Consider the following 13,531-nt stretch of genomic DNA (forward strand, 5'->3'; position numbering starts at 1 on the left):
GACGGACAGACAGACAGACGCACGAGTGATCCTATAAGGTTTCCGTTTTTTCCTTTTGAGGTACGGAGCCCTAAAAAGTATTAAAAAATAAACACCTAAAACATGGAAACATGGCAACAGAAGACTTATTAATTGACTTAATCATCCAGCAGTATGCATACATACTATGCATATATACAACACATAAACCGCCTGATCTAAGTGGTTGACCTATAGCTTAATAAACTTTTGGATCCGGTTCTATAAAATAAACAACTATTTAAAAGTGACGCAGGTGAGCAAATGGTTGCAGAAATACATTTACAGTACATATGGTCCTATTTTCCCGCACTAGTGCGTAAAATAGCACTTTTCGTGCGTATGTCAAAAGTTTAAAGGGCCATATGTACTGTAAAACGTTGTAATACGTTGTAAACGTTGTAATACGTTGTAAACGTTGTAATACGTTGTAAACGTTGTAATACGTTGTAAACGTTGTAATACGTTGTAAACGTTGTAATACGTTGTAAACGTTGTAATACGTTGTAAACGTTGTAATACGTTGTAAACGTTGTAATACGTTGTAAACGTTGTAATACGTTGTAAACGTTGTAATACGTTGTAAACGTTGTAATACGTTGTAAACGTTGTAATACGTTGTAATAACTCGTGTCGATTTAAAACACTCCCTTCGGTCGTGTTTTAATTTATCGCCACTCGTTTCGAATTTCCTCTTTTCCGCACTTGCATCGTAAATAACTATTTCACCAGACCAACTGGTAAAGGCTCACTTGATTGTTCAAAAACTGATAGCAAAGTTGCATTTTATTCACATGTGAGGCAAAGTAATTTTTGAGTTATTTTCTTATGTTTGCTGGTAGAATTGACTTTTAAATGATGATTTTGAATGATAAATATTTGATAACATTCATAAAAAATTGTGTTTCACTCGGGGGCAAATTTCGTTTAAGCCTCGTGCTTTGAAACCCTCGCAACGCTCAAGATTCCATTTTTCGAACCACTCGCTACGCTCGTGGTTCAATTGTGGAATCTCTCGGATATCAATATTAGCACGAGAGGTTAAACAACAACTTTGCCTCCCTTGTAAAACAAATAAAATAATTATTATCCCATCGACCGCAAAATATATTAGACTATTTACAAACGCGCACGCATACTGTTTAACCTTTCAAATCAAAAATCGTGGGACCAAGATCAAACCTCGGTTTTGCTGTAGAGCAGACAAACACATTTTCGAAAAAAAGGCAAAACATGACCAAAAATTCGGTCGGATCATTCGCCATTTTACTCGCGACCTCTTAGCCTATACTCTGTATTTTGAGGTATTTAAATAGGTAAAAGTAAACAAAATCTACCCTCAAATGGCTCCTTAAGCCAGTTGAGGGTAGATGAAAACACTACATGATCAAAATATAATGTAGGTTAAGTCAGGTCGTTCAGTGACAGATCCAGGCGGTTTTGAATTTGGTTGGTTAACCAATAAATGTTATAACTACCCGAAAATGTCCAAATTGTTTGTTTACTTTTATTTAAATAGGTACCTAAAGGTACAGACTACATATAGACGGTAAACATTTGCATTGCATTTAATTTTATTCACAAGTGGGGCAAAGTAACTTGATGCAAATTTTGTGGAATCGAATTTTGAGTGATGAATTTAATTAATTTTAACAATTTCATTTTTGTGGATCTTTCATTCTTCTTGTCATTTTTTTTGTACCGTAAAACGGGGTGAGTAGGTTTCGCGGGGAGAGGTGGGTTATGAATGGGGAGAGAAGGTTTGAGAGGGGGGTGAGAAGAGATATTAAGGCTACTGCTACAAAAATAATGTATTCCAATTTAAAATGGAGCTATAGTAATACGCATAATAAAAAAAAAATCGATCCAACAATCTTCCAAAATCGCCTTTGTATGAAACCCCTCTCACCCCAAATACGAGGCACTATATACGGGGTCAGGTGGGTTTTCCTCTTTATCGTCAAAGTTATGAAATGGAACTACCCAAAATAAAATAAAAACTAAATACAAACGTCCGGAACACTTATTATATACACCATTCAGTTTTCATATGTAAAAATAAAATGTTATCGAGGTTTGAATTTCAGTTTTGACCCTACTCACCCCATTTTACGGTAACCTATAAAATTTGTTATTGTAATAAACCATTACGTAAAAATGCGTGTCCTATTGCGCCAAAACTAAAGAATTTCTCAGCAATAAATGTCTTGAGTAATGAAAATATTTAAAAATGCATATTGACAAGAATTTGGTGTTTGTCAGACATTGGCCTTATTAAGTGCTATGTTTATATAACGTTTACGTGACTTAAGTTCTGATATTATTTACTCATTTAGGTACGTCTGTATTTTTAGGGTTCCGTGGCCAAAATAGCAAATAGTAGTTTCATGATGAAAAAAATAAGAAAATAAACCTGATAAAGTTATAAACTTTCCATGGAAATTATTTTGTCTATGATCGGTTAGGCGATTAATGAGTATCTTATCAAAAAACTTTATTAAAAATAATTTGTTGCGTTAATTACCTATAAGTAATTTATACATAACAATTACGGTTTTTGTATTACCACCCGCACACAGACAAACAGACATACGTCGTAAACCTTATCAATAGGGTTCCGTGTACGATAATTAAGCCACAATGTAATTTGCAGTGTGCATATGCATAACATATTTGCATATAAATCAGGACCTGCATAATATTTACATATTACGCATTTTAATACCATTCAAGGGTCTCTTAGTAAATAAGGAACCCTTATAATTTAGCCACGTCCGTCTGTCTGTCCGTCTGGGAGCCCATACAACATAGGTACGTGATCTTTTTGCCGTTATTTGTGAAAGGTACGAAACCCTTCGTGAGCGAGTCCGACTCGCACTTGGCCGGTTTTTAATCCAGTTTCTTCGTGATATAACCTTCATAGAAAAATTACTACAGCGAGCTGCAAAATTTCATAGCCAAGTGAATGAATCTATTAAATGAAGTGACCATTCAATTTAGCGGCCGTGTGTGTGAGCCGGGGTCAGGCGTGGCTCACTCCGCGATTTCGTCGCTTTGCAACAGGTACCTAGCTAAAAGTACATATCCGTTCCACACCAATTTTGGTGGCTAGCCATAAGCCGCGCGTGGCGCTGTCGCCACCTAGCGGCCATATCTGTCCGATCGTAACAGACGCGTTTTGTTAGAGAGTGGTCTTCTGTACCTAGTACTATTATTACTATTATTTATTCTGTGCCGGGGTTTAATAATAAACCTGCCACCTCCATTTTGAAAGCCTTTCCGCTGCGCTAGATCGAGATTAATGATCATTACATCTACGATTCTAATCATCATTAATTAAGTAAACAAAGTCGTTAACCTCGTTTAACAAATAAAAACCACCAAATTGTATGATTACGTAGTCATAGTATACTGCGGAAACTTTTCGTCACTACTTTGAAAATATCTCGTATCTCACAATTCTCACACTAATACAGTAAAATTATACATTTTGCGTTTGCGTCAAATCCGGTAGTTCTTTTGAATAATCCAAGTTTGTGACCTCGAGCGCCGAACGCAACTTTGTCAAAAATCTAATAAACCGCAATTTTTTTTAGATTTGGGCGATTATAACCCTAAAGTACTAGTTTTTGATAGTAACTTCCTAGGGCGTTTTTAAAGTAGACTGAATTTGCTAAAGTTTTTAAAGTAGACTAAAACTACTCTGCCTTTCAAAATGTATAATTTTTTCGAACTTGTATTCGTAGGCTAAGTAAGTAAGTGCAGTGAGTATACACTTTTGTCGCAGGCGATGCCGGTAGCCACAAGTTCGTACCTTCCCCCCCCCCAAACATGACAAAGTTGCGTTCGGCGCTCGAAGTCACAAACTTGGATTATTAATTGGGCCAACATCATAAACAAGTCTGCAAAAAATCAGAACTACCGGATTTGACGCAAAAGAGCCAGGTTACAAAATTCGACAAAGTTACTGGATTACACTGCTACTCAAAGTTTAAATGCAGTAAGTAAGTCTGTATGCATCCCATCCATAGTTAAAATTACACCAAGAAAAGTCTGCAGCGATTTTGATAGCCCGAGCAGTGCAAGTGTTATTTATACGTCATAATTTCATAGAAGTTTGACGTTTAAAATGACACTTGCATTGCGTGGGCTATCAAAATCGCTGCAGACTTTTCTTGGTCTAACTCTAACCAGACATCGTAAATTTTATAGCATTTTTGGTGCAGCGGAGTGGTGTTAATGGAATTGGTATAGTTGGAATTATCCAACTGAAATGGTAAATTAAGGTTAATATTAAGGTAATTAACGCTAATTAATCATTAGGGTTGAAATTGTTTAGGTACACCAATTCCGTTAACACCACTCCGCTGCACCGAAAATGCTATAAAATTTACGATGTCTGATTATCACAAATGTTTAAACCTTTGTGTTTTCTATGTATATAAATAAGTATTTGCATATAACTACATAGGTATTATAAACTTATGTATATCTTTGTAGCTTGTTTAACCGAAAATCCTCGGGAAACTAAAGGGGTCCACTGATTAACAGTCCGCCGGACGGTATCGGCCTGTCAGTAAGTTAGAACAAAATGTTGACAGCTCCGAACAACTGACAGGCCGATACCGTCCGGCGGACTATTAATCAGTGGGCCCCTTATAGTACGTTGCTTCTGGAAAAAAATATATGGAAAACTTGGCATAATTAATAGAAGACTTTTTTCAATTGGGATATGTACGTTATGGACCGAAGTTATTTTTTATCAACCCTCCCTAACCCTCCCCCCTCTGCGTCACCCCCCCACATCCCCGCAAAGGGCCCGAAACGCGGTTTTTCTAATTTTTTAAGAAAACCGTTCAAGATATAGAAAAAGTGTGTAGGAACGAAGTGATCCTTAGTTAATTTGCTATTTATCTCTTATACACACTATAGTGCTATCACTTATAGTTTTTGTGAAATCTGTCACTATGCAATTTTTTTAGAATTTTCGTTTTTTTTCTTTTGTAAGATAACTTTTCTCAAAATATACTTACGATATCGCCAACTTTGATTAATTTAAATAAATAGTTAATATGTTCTTTAAAATGGTGTATTATTTATTATTAAACTCCTTCATTTGACGATGCTATGCCATTTTGAACATACATCGTCTTCAAACATTTTTAAGCTCACCGAACATCGTTACTATTAACCACTTGCCTATGAAACAGATCGCACGGTCGCGTTTTTATAGCTTGCCTCACATAGAAGGTAGCCTATAGAAGTGGTGTGCGCGTGCCTCCGTGAGGGACAAAGTATACGCAATGCGACAATATTAAAAACACGTTTTAACATTCCTGACAATATACCAAAAACAATTATCTACGTATTTCGGTCGGGTTATTGAAATGAAATGAAATGAAAATTTTTATTTGTTGCCCACCATAACCCATACTAAATTTATGGTGGGGAACAAACAAAAGTGAGACTGTGACAAGGACAAGCAATATTACCGCTTTCTTGCTACTCCTACTGAAAGTTCTATAAGTGTATCTCGTTCGGTCATTTGGCCCCTCCCCCGTTTCCTCTCTATTATCGTACCTCTATGTTGCCTCACCTGTTACGCTCTAACAAGTATGTAAGTGCGAAAGGGACGCGCATAGTGATAGGCGATAAAAAAGGAACCGTGCTGCGCCCGCTGAACGAATTTTATACAACACAAACGAGGGTGAACTAACGATTTTTGACCACCACACACATGAAAAGTTCATCATCTTCTTCGCGTTGTTCCCGGCATTTTGCCACAGCTCATGGGAGCCTGGGGTCCGCTGGCAACTAATCTGATGATTTGACGTAGACACTAGTTTTTACGAAAGCGACTGCCATCTGACCTTCCAACCCAGAGGGGAAACTAGGCCTTACTGGGATTACTGGGATGTTTCCTCAAGATGTTTTCCTTCGCCGAAAAGCGACAACTAACGCGAGGAAGAAGATGTGTGTGGTGATCAAAAATCGTGGGTTCACCCTCGGTTGTGCTGTACCTATAAATTTCGGTCAAGATCCGTTTCATATACAGACAAGTGGTTAATAACGATATTAGCTGACATTGAAAATATTTGAAGGCGATGTATTTTAAAAATGGCATAGGATCGTCAAATGAAGTAGTTTAATAATAAATAACACATACATTCATATAATCACGCCTATTTCCCGGAGGAGTAGGCAGAGACCACGGTTTTCCACTTGCTACGATCCTGACATACCTCTTTCGCTTCCTTCATTTTCATTACATTCACGCACGCATACACGCTCGCCGGTTTAGGGTGCTCTTGACCTGGCCTTTCTTCAGGATTTCCCCGATCTGATCAGAGAAAATCCGCCGAGATCGACCCCTTCCAACTCCCACTTCCACTTCTCCCTTATACACTCTCTTTGTTGGCCTTCTTTCACTCATTCTTTCCACATGTCCAAATCATCTCAAAATACCTTTCTCAATTTTAGTCACTACATCAACATTCAGTCCACACTTTTCCCTTATCACACTGTTCCTAATTCTATCTTGCACTCTCACACCACACACACTTCTCAGCGCTCTCATTTCCACTGCATTCACTTGGCTCTGATGCCTCTTCTGCCATACCCAACTTTCGCTACCATACATAAGTGTAGGCACCAACACCCCTCTATGAACAGCCAACCGTGCTTTTTGCGACACCTTCTGGCTGCTCATTAAAGCGTTAAGTGCCCCATTCACACGATTTCCAGCATTCACTCTCCTTTCAATGTCTTTATCATGCTTACCGTCCCTAGTGAACAAGGTTCCCAGATACACAAACTCTTTCAATAAATAATACCCATTTTAAATAACATATTAACTATTTACTTAAATAAAAAAAACCGGTCAAGTGCGAGTCGAACTCGCGTTCCAAGGGTTCCGTACATAAGTCCGACTCACGCTTGACTGCACATTTCTAATAGGTTTTCCTATTATCTATAGGTAAAGTACTATTTTGTGTATTTTTTCACAATTTTAGGCCCAGTAGTTTCAGAGATAAAGGGGGGGGGGGGGGGGGGAATGGTCGGACAGACAGACAGACGCACGAGTGATCTTATAAGGGTTCCGGTTTTTCCTTTTGAGGTACGGAACCCTAAAAGCGTGAAAGATATCGTAAGTGTTATTTGAGAAAAGTCATTAGAAGAAAAAAAACACTGAAAATGCTAAAAATAGCATCTTCCGTGACGAATTGCGCAAAAACTATAAGTGATAGCAATATAGTGTGTATAAGAGATAAGTAGAAAATTTAATAAGGATCACTTCGTTCCTACACCCTTTTTCTGTATCTTGAACGGTTTTCTTAAAAATTGAGAAAAACTAGGTTTTGGACCCTTTGCGGGGGTGTGGGGGGGGTGACGCAGAGGGGGGAGGGGAGGGGAGGGTTGATGAAAAATAACCTCGGTCGACAACGTACATATCCCAATTAAAAAAAGTCTTCTATTAATTATGCCGTAATTTTAGCTAATTTCACTGAACTATTAAGACAATTTCGTGTTAAGAATTTGACAGCTAAACGACATGACGGTACCTACTTACGGCTCCTTACAGATGTTTTCGTCGTCGTGTTTTCTCGGAAACGTTCGTATCGTATTTGCCATGCTACGTCAGTCAACCTCAGTAATTTTTATACCGAGACTGAATGAAAAGGCAAGACACGCGTTCGTACGTTTCCGTAAAAAACGATGGTAAATAATTATGCACTACGTCTGCGGCGGTAGCACGGTCGTATTTTTATCGCTTATCACCATGCCTGTCACGTTCTTACAAGTATGTAAGATTGTAAGTGCGAAAGTGGCGGGCATAGTGACAGGCGATAAAAATGGAACCATGCTGCTGCGCCCGCAGTAGGCGTATTTATGGATCGCTTTATGTGGATAAACTACATATTTATTTATCCACGTGATAAAATAACTGTCACTTTTTAACTCCGCGGGATAGAAAGGGACGGACACCGTTTTATCACGCTGTCACGTAGACAAAAACGACCATCATATCCGTACCGTCATTTTGAAGTAACGTTGTTTTATTTGTCAATATTTGACGTTTGTCAATGTCAGTGACCGGAAAACATTTGTAGCAGCGCAAAAGAAAAACTTACTGGATAAATTTTATTATTTATGTGACAAAACAAAACGTCATCCTTTTGTATTTAGAATACTGTCTGGACTCTGCAGCAGATTTGCGTCAGAACTAACAGTGGATTTTTCCATTATTAGAGGTTTATAGTCTATTTATAATCGATTCAGTTATCTACCTAAATATACAACTATAGTCATCATCAGATCAGCTCGATGCATGGTATAATAATATACTCCGCCTGGTACTCCATTCCGAGATTCGCGTATGACCTAACTGACACGCGCCTACGTCATCATGCTGTTTACAGGTTCTCAAACTTTGAAATGTGGGAGAATTTTAACCAACGGTGAAAATTATTTTAACGGCATTAATTTTAAGTTATTCATGTAGAAACATAGTAAAATAAAACAAATCTAATGTATTAAATTAAACTTTATTTATCTATACAAGACAAACGTTTAAAAAACGAATTCACAGTTACACATTAATTACCAAGCTTACGACGTGAAAAGTTTGAAAAACACTGCGACTGCTGACACTGAGCGAGAAGGAAATAACAATTAACACGCGTTCGACAAGGATGACGGTCAGGGCATGAAGTTATCTAGATCCGAATTGTCAAATGTCCACAGCGCTATCCTGTGTTGCCAGTAGTATAAACAGAATTACCCGAAAGTCTGAAATTTCTTTCGTGAATCGGAAGATATTGCTAACAAGTAATTAAAAATGACGTGTTATTGTAAAATTTAAGCTAAAATACATATAAATGAAAATTATAAAATTATAAAGAAATATTTTAACTTATTAACCATAGGTATAATGTACCCATGTAACATGTTATGTTGAAATAAAGTGGCAATGTTATTGTGACGTAATCGCGTGTCACTCTGGGAATGGAAGACCATGTTTTATTAGACCATGAGCTCGATGGTACCATAATATTGCATTGTCATCCGATTTATACATGCATGCAAAATTTCAGCTCAATCGGAAACCGGGAAGTGGATCAAATTTAACTTGCAAGATTTGATTACATAGTTACATACAGGACGACCTAATAAAAGCTTCTTAAAAAATAGACTGTCGTCGCTATGCAGTATTATGAATAATAATTAATTCTATGCAGACAGCCATTAAAATAAACGTTAATTCTATGACATGTTAAATGTTTATGCCGTTTTTAGGGTTCCGTAATCCGTAGATGAGATTGACGCCAATTTATTTCAATCAAATTGTCGCAATCAAAAAAGAAACTCTGAGACCTTTTATTGAATAACCCTATGTACTCCGTCAAGGAATTTATGGATCTTATACTTTTGATTAATCTTAATTTTATTGCCTTGTCTTGTTACAATTACAACTGACATATTTCTGTTATTAAATATTTTTACATGGTAATTACTCTTTATATAATGAAAAACCGGCCAAGTGCGAGTCGCACTCGCGTACATTAATTCCCACTCACGCTTGACTGCACATTTATAGTAGGTTTCCTGTCATCTATAGGTAAAGAACTATTTTATGTATTTTTTTGAAAATGTTTGACCCAGTAGTTTCGGGGATAAAGGGGGGGATGGTCATTTTTTGGCTATTTTCTTAAATAACTTCTAACCTTTAAAATTATAAAAAATATATATTTGAAATTCTCTAAATGAGATCTTTCATTTGACATATAACACGATATAGTTTGAAAACCTTTATTTTTAATTTTCTTATTTACCCCCCAAAAGTGGCCCCCATGTTTAAAATTCATTTATTTACGTCCGTCTTTGGGTAACTAATTTACACAATATATGTACCAAATTTCAACTTAATTGGCCCAGTAGTTTCCGAGAAATTAGGCTGTGACAGACGGACGGATATACACACAGAAGCACGAGTGATCCTATAAGGGTTCCGTTTTTTCCTTTTGAGGTACGGAACCCTAAAAATTGACATATATAGACGGTCAAGCAAATTTTGTCAGTAAAAAAAGGCGCGAATTTCGCGCCTACATTTTTTAAATTTGCCGCCTTTTTCTACTGACAAGATTTGCTTGACCAAGTATATTTCATATTTATATTTTTTGTGAATCCTACCGTGATGGGTTTAGTCGTGAACAGATAAAAACATTGAGTATTCCTAATCTGAACAGGAACTTTCTAAGTGGTCATTTGCATGAGAGTTTTCTCATAAAAGTTTCCAGAAATATTGGAAATTTTGAGAATATTCTGCAAGTTCCACATTTGTAGCGGTGGTCCAACTCACACTTCGCCGGTTTCATTTTATTTGTGGCAAAACAAAACGTCATCAATCGTAAACTAATTAGGATTCTGTATCAGCAGTTGATGTGCGTCAGAAGGTCAGAACGAACAGTGGGTATTTCCATCATTATTACAGATATACCGCGTTTTTAGGGTTCCGTACCCAAAAGGTAAAACGGGACCCTATTACTAAGACTCCGCTGTCCGTCCGTCCGTCCGTCCGTCCGTCCGTCCGTCTGTCTGTCACCAGGCTGTATCTCAAGAACCGTGAAATCTTCACAGATGATGTATTTCTGTTGCCGCTATAACAACAAATACTAAAAACAGAATAAAATAAAGATTTAAATGGGGCTCCCGTACAACAAACGTGATTTTTGACCGAAGTTAAGCAACGTCGGGCGGGGTCAGTACTTGGATGGGTGACCGTTTTTTTTTTGCCGTTATTTGCATTATGGTACGGAACCCTTCGTGCGCGAGTCCGACTCGCACTTGCCCGATTTTTTTAAACTCCGTCAGGCGTGGCTCACTCCGCGATTTTGTTGCTTTGCAACAGGTAGCTACAAGTACATCCGTTCCACACTAATTTTGGTGGCTAGCCATAAGCCGCGCGTGGCGCTGTCGCCACCTAGCGGCCATATCTGTCCTGATCGTAACAGACGCGTATTGCTAGAGAGTGAGTCTTCTGTACCTAGTACTATTATTTATTCTGTGACTCCGTTAACTTCGGGGTATAGGTACAGTCAGCAGCAGAAATTGCTAAGCGGGCGAGGTGTTCAAAATGATCTTGACGGGACTTTATTGTTAAGATAATAAGAGCGTGTCAAGGTACTTTTGAACACCTCGCCCGCTTAGCAACTTCTGCTGCTGACTGTAAGTAGTGTAAGTACATTTAAGGAAACTAAATGGCACAGTTACTTTTTAACTTTTATTTAAAAAGGTTGAAATAACTATTTAATTAAAATAACTGTTCCAAATTTTAGGTATGTACGTCAAACGGTCTCTGAGAAAAAACGCATTTCACTAATGTGCAAAACCGAAGTGATCCCAAAAAATTAAATCTACGCATGATTAAGTACATTAAAAAACAAACAACCCTTACAAAGTAAAAAAATCATATCTTTATAGACTTTTTTGTTTAGATTTGAAGTCGCAGCGGGATATCGCTAAGCAACAAACTTTAAATATCCATTCTGAACTTATAACTTTTTGTACGGAACCCTAAAGCACTGTATAAAATATTAACAATAATATCACGACAGTAATTGCTATTAATGTTGTGGTTATAAAAGGATTAGGTACAATAAAATAGTAGGTGATACCGTGATACCAATGATGCTTAATAACGCATTATTTTATTAACGACTTAGCAATGAAGTTTTTACAACTAAGTTTTCCATACCTAATTCATAACGTGGGTAATATTATTCATAACTATAATATGTCTTTGCTATAATATACTGAAAATCGTAGGTAATTCAAGACCAAAAAAAGTAAGACAATGTTGCCACTTTTTACTAGCGCGTCTTGTATTTATGTAAAAATTAGTAAATAAAAGTACTTTTTTAAATAGTAGGAGTAAAATTACCAATAAAAAATATCTTAGCGTGTCTATTTATAAAAAGGAATTTACTATTTTACAAACAAATTATTGCAGTGGCAACATTGTCTTACTTTTTTTGGTCTTGAATTACGATTTTCAGTTTATTAAAGATAAAGAAAATACTAAACCTTACTAAAATTTACTAGCCCATGGTTGACTGGGCACTGGGGACTGGGTCTGGGATCGTGAGGAAACCTGCATACATCTGCGAAGAAATTCAAAGGTGTATGTGGAGTCCCCAATCCGCATTGGACTAGCGTGGGGACTATAGCCTAAGCCCTCTCGCGCATGAGAGGAGGCCTGTGCCCAGCAGTGGGACGTATATAGGCTGAAATGATGATGATGATGATGATGATGATGGTTGACTGGTAGAGAATGTCTTCTGGAATTAAGTCCGCTATTTGTACATTTTGATTAGAGTTAGAGCCTAGAGTACATCATGATTAGAGTTCGACCAAGAGAAGTCATGAACGAATCAAGGATTTCAAACTTCTATGAAATTATGACGTATTAAATAAAACTTGCACTGCGTATCCCTTCAAGTGGCGGTCAACCCGTGAATGGTCGATGCGAAAACCAGTAAACTGTCATCCACCAGTGAGTGGTTAATGAGGTGTTAACGTATTTAGAGGTGAAATTGAACGCATTTAAGTATAGTTACGCTCTTCTAGCGCCCAAAATTAGGTAGCGAGTTAGAGAAGGATAGCATACCATAAGAAACACAAAAACACTTGGTATAAAATTTGTTGGTGAGGACCATTGATTCGGGAGCGACCGCCAAGTCCGAGCTCAGTCTCATTTTTTAAGAGCTAGTTTTGTAAAAGAAATTGTATCTTAGGTCTTTTTTATTGATTTAATCTTAAAGATGAAAGTCTTCCTTTGATAATTAAATAGCAATTACCTCCAATAATCAATTAGTTTTATGGTGGTAGTCATTTTTAACAAGGAAGCTGGAAAACTGTCATTCTTCCGGAGTTTGATTACGTCTGGCCAAATGTAAAAAACATTAGAATAATTTAATTGCTATATTCAAATAGCCTATAATACGCTGATTCTAACAATATGTGATTAAATATACTTTCAAACATAGAAAAGCTTAAATCGACGATTTTGTAAATTTTTCTTAATCTGCGCTGACCACCCACCGGGGCCCCGCCACTTGAGTACTTTTCGCGTTTTCGGTGGCGCCACTTGAAGGGGTATGCTATCAAAATCGCTGTAGACTTTTCTTGGTCTAACTCTAAATAGATAAATGAAATCATGTCTTTTTTGTGTAAAATAAGGCATTATTACATAAAAGATATATATTAACGAACGTACATATTTTTATCATGGTACAGTCGACGTCAAAGATATGTTTACATTTTTCGCCTTATTACAAAGGAGTAAGGTGCAAAAGTGTAAATATATCTTCGGCGTCGACTGTACCATCCAGCTGATCTGATGATGGATACAGGAGGTGGCCATAGGATCTAACTAGGAGGAAACAACGTAACTTAATTGTTTTTGGGTTTGTTAGAATTGTCTCGATGAGTATTAGTTGTCTGTTGAAAAAAA

At 37.2% G+C, this 13,531-nt stretch overlaps 1 protein-coding gene across 1 annotated transcript in view; it reads left to right on the forward strand.

The window, feature by feature from the left end:
* LOC134803850 (fatty acyl-CoA reductase wat-like) overlaps nucleotides 1-13,531 on the forward strand; it is a 41,102-nt gene that overhangs the window by 4,753 nt on the left and 22,818 nt on the right. The gene's annotated exons all lie outside the window — the stretch shown is intronic.

The sequence above is a fragment of the Cydia splendana genome, chromosome 27 (assembly GCF_910591565.1).
Source record: "Cydia splendana chromosome 27, ilCydSple1.2, whole genome shotgun sequence".
Classification (NCBI taxonomy): Eukaryota; Metazoa; Arthropoda; class Insecta; order Lepidoptera; family Tortricidae; genus Cydia; species Cydia splendana.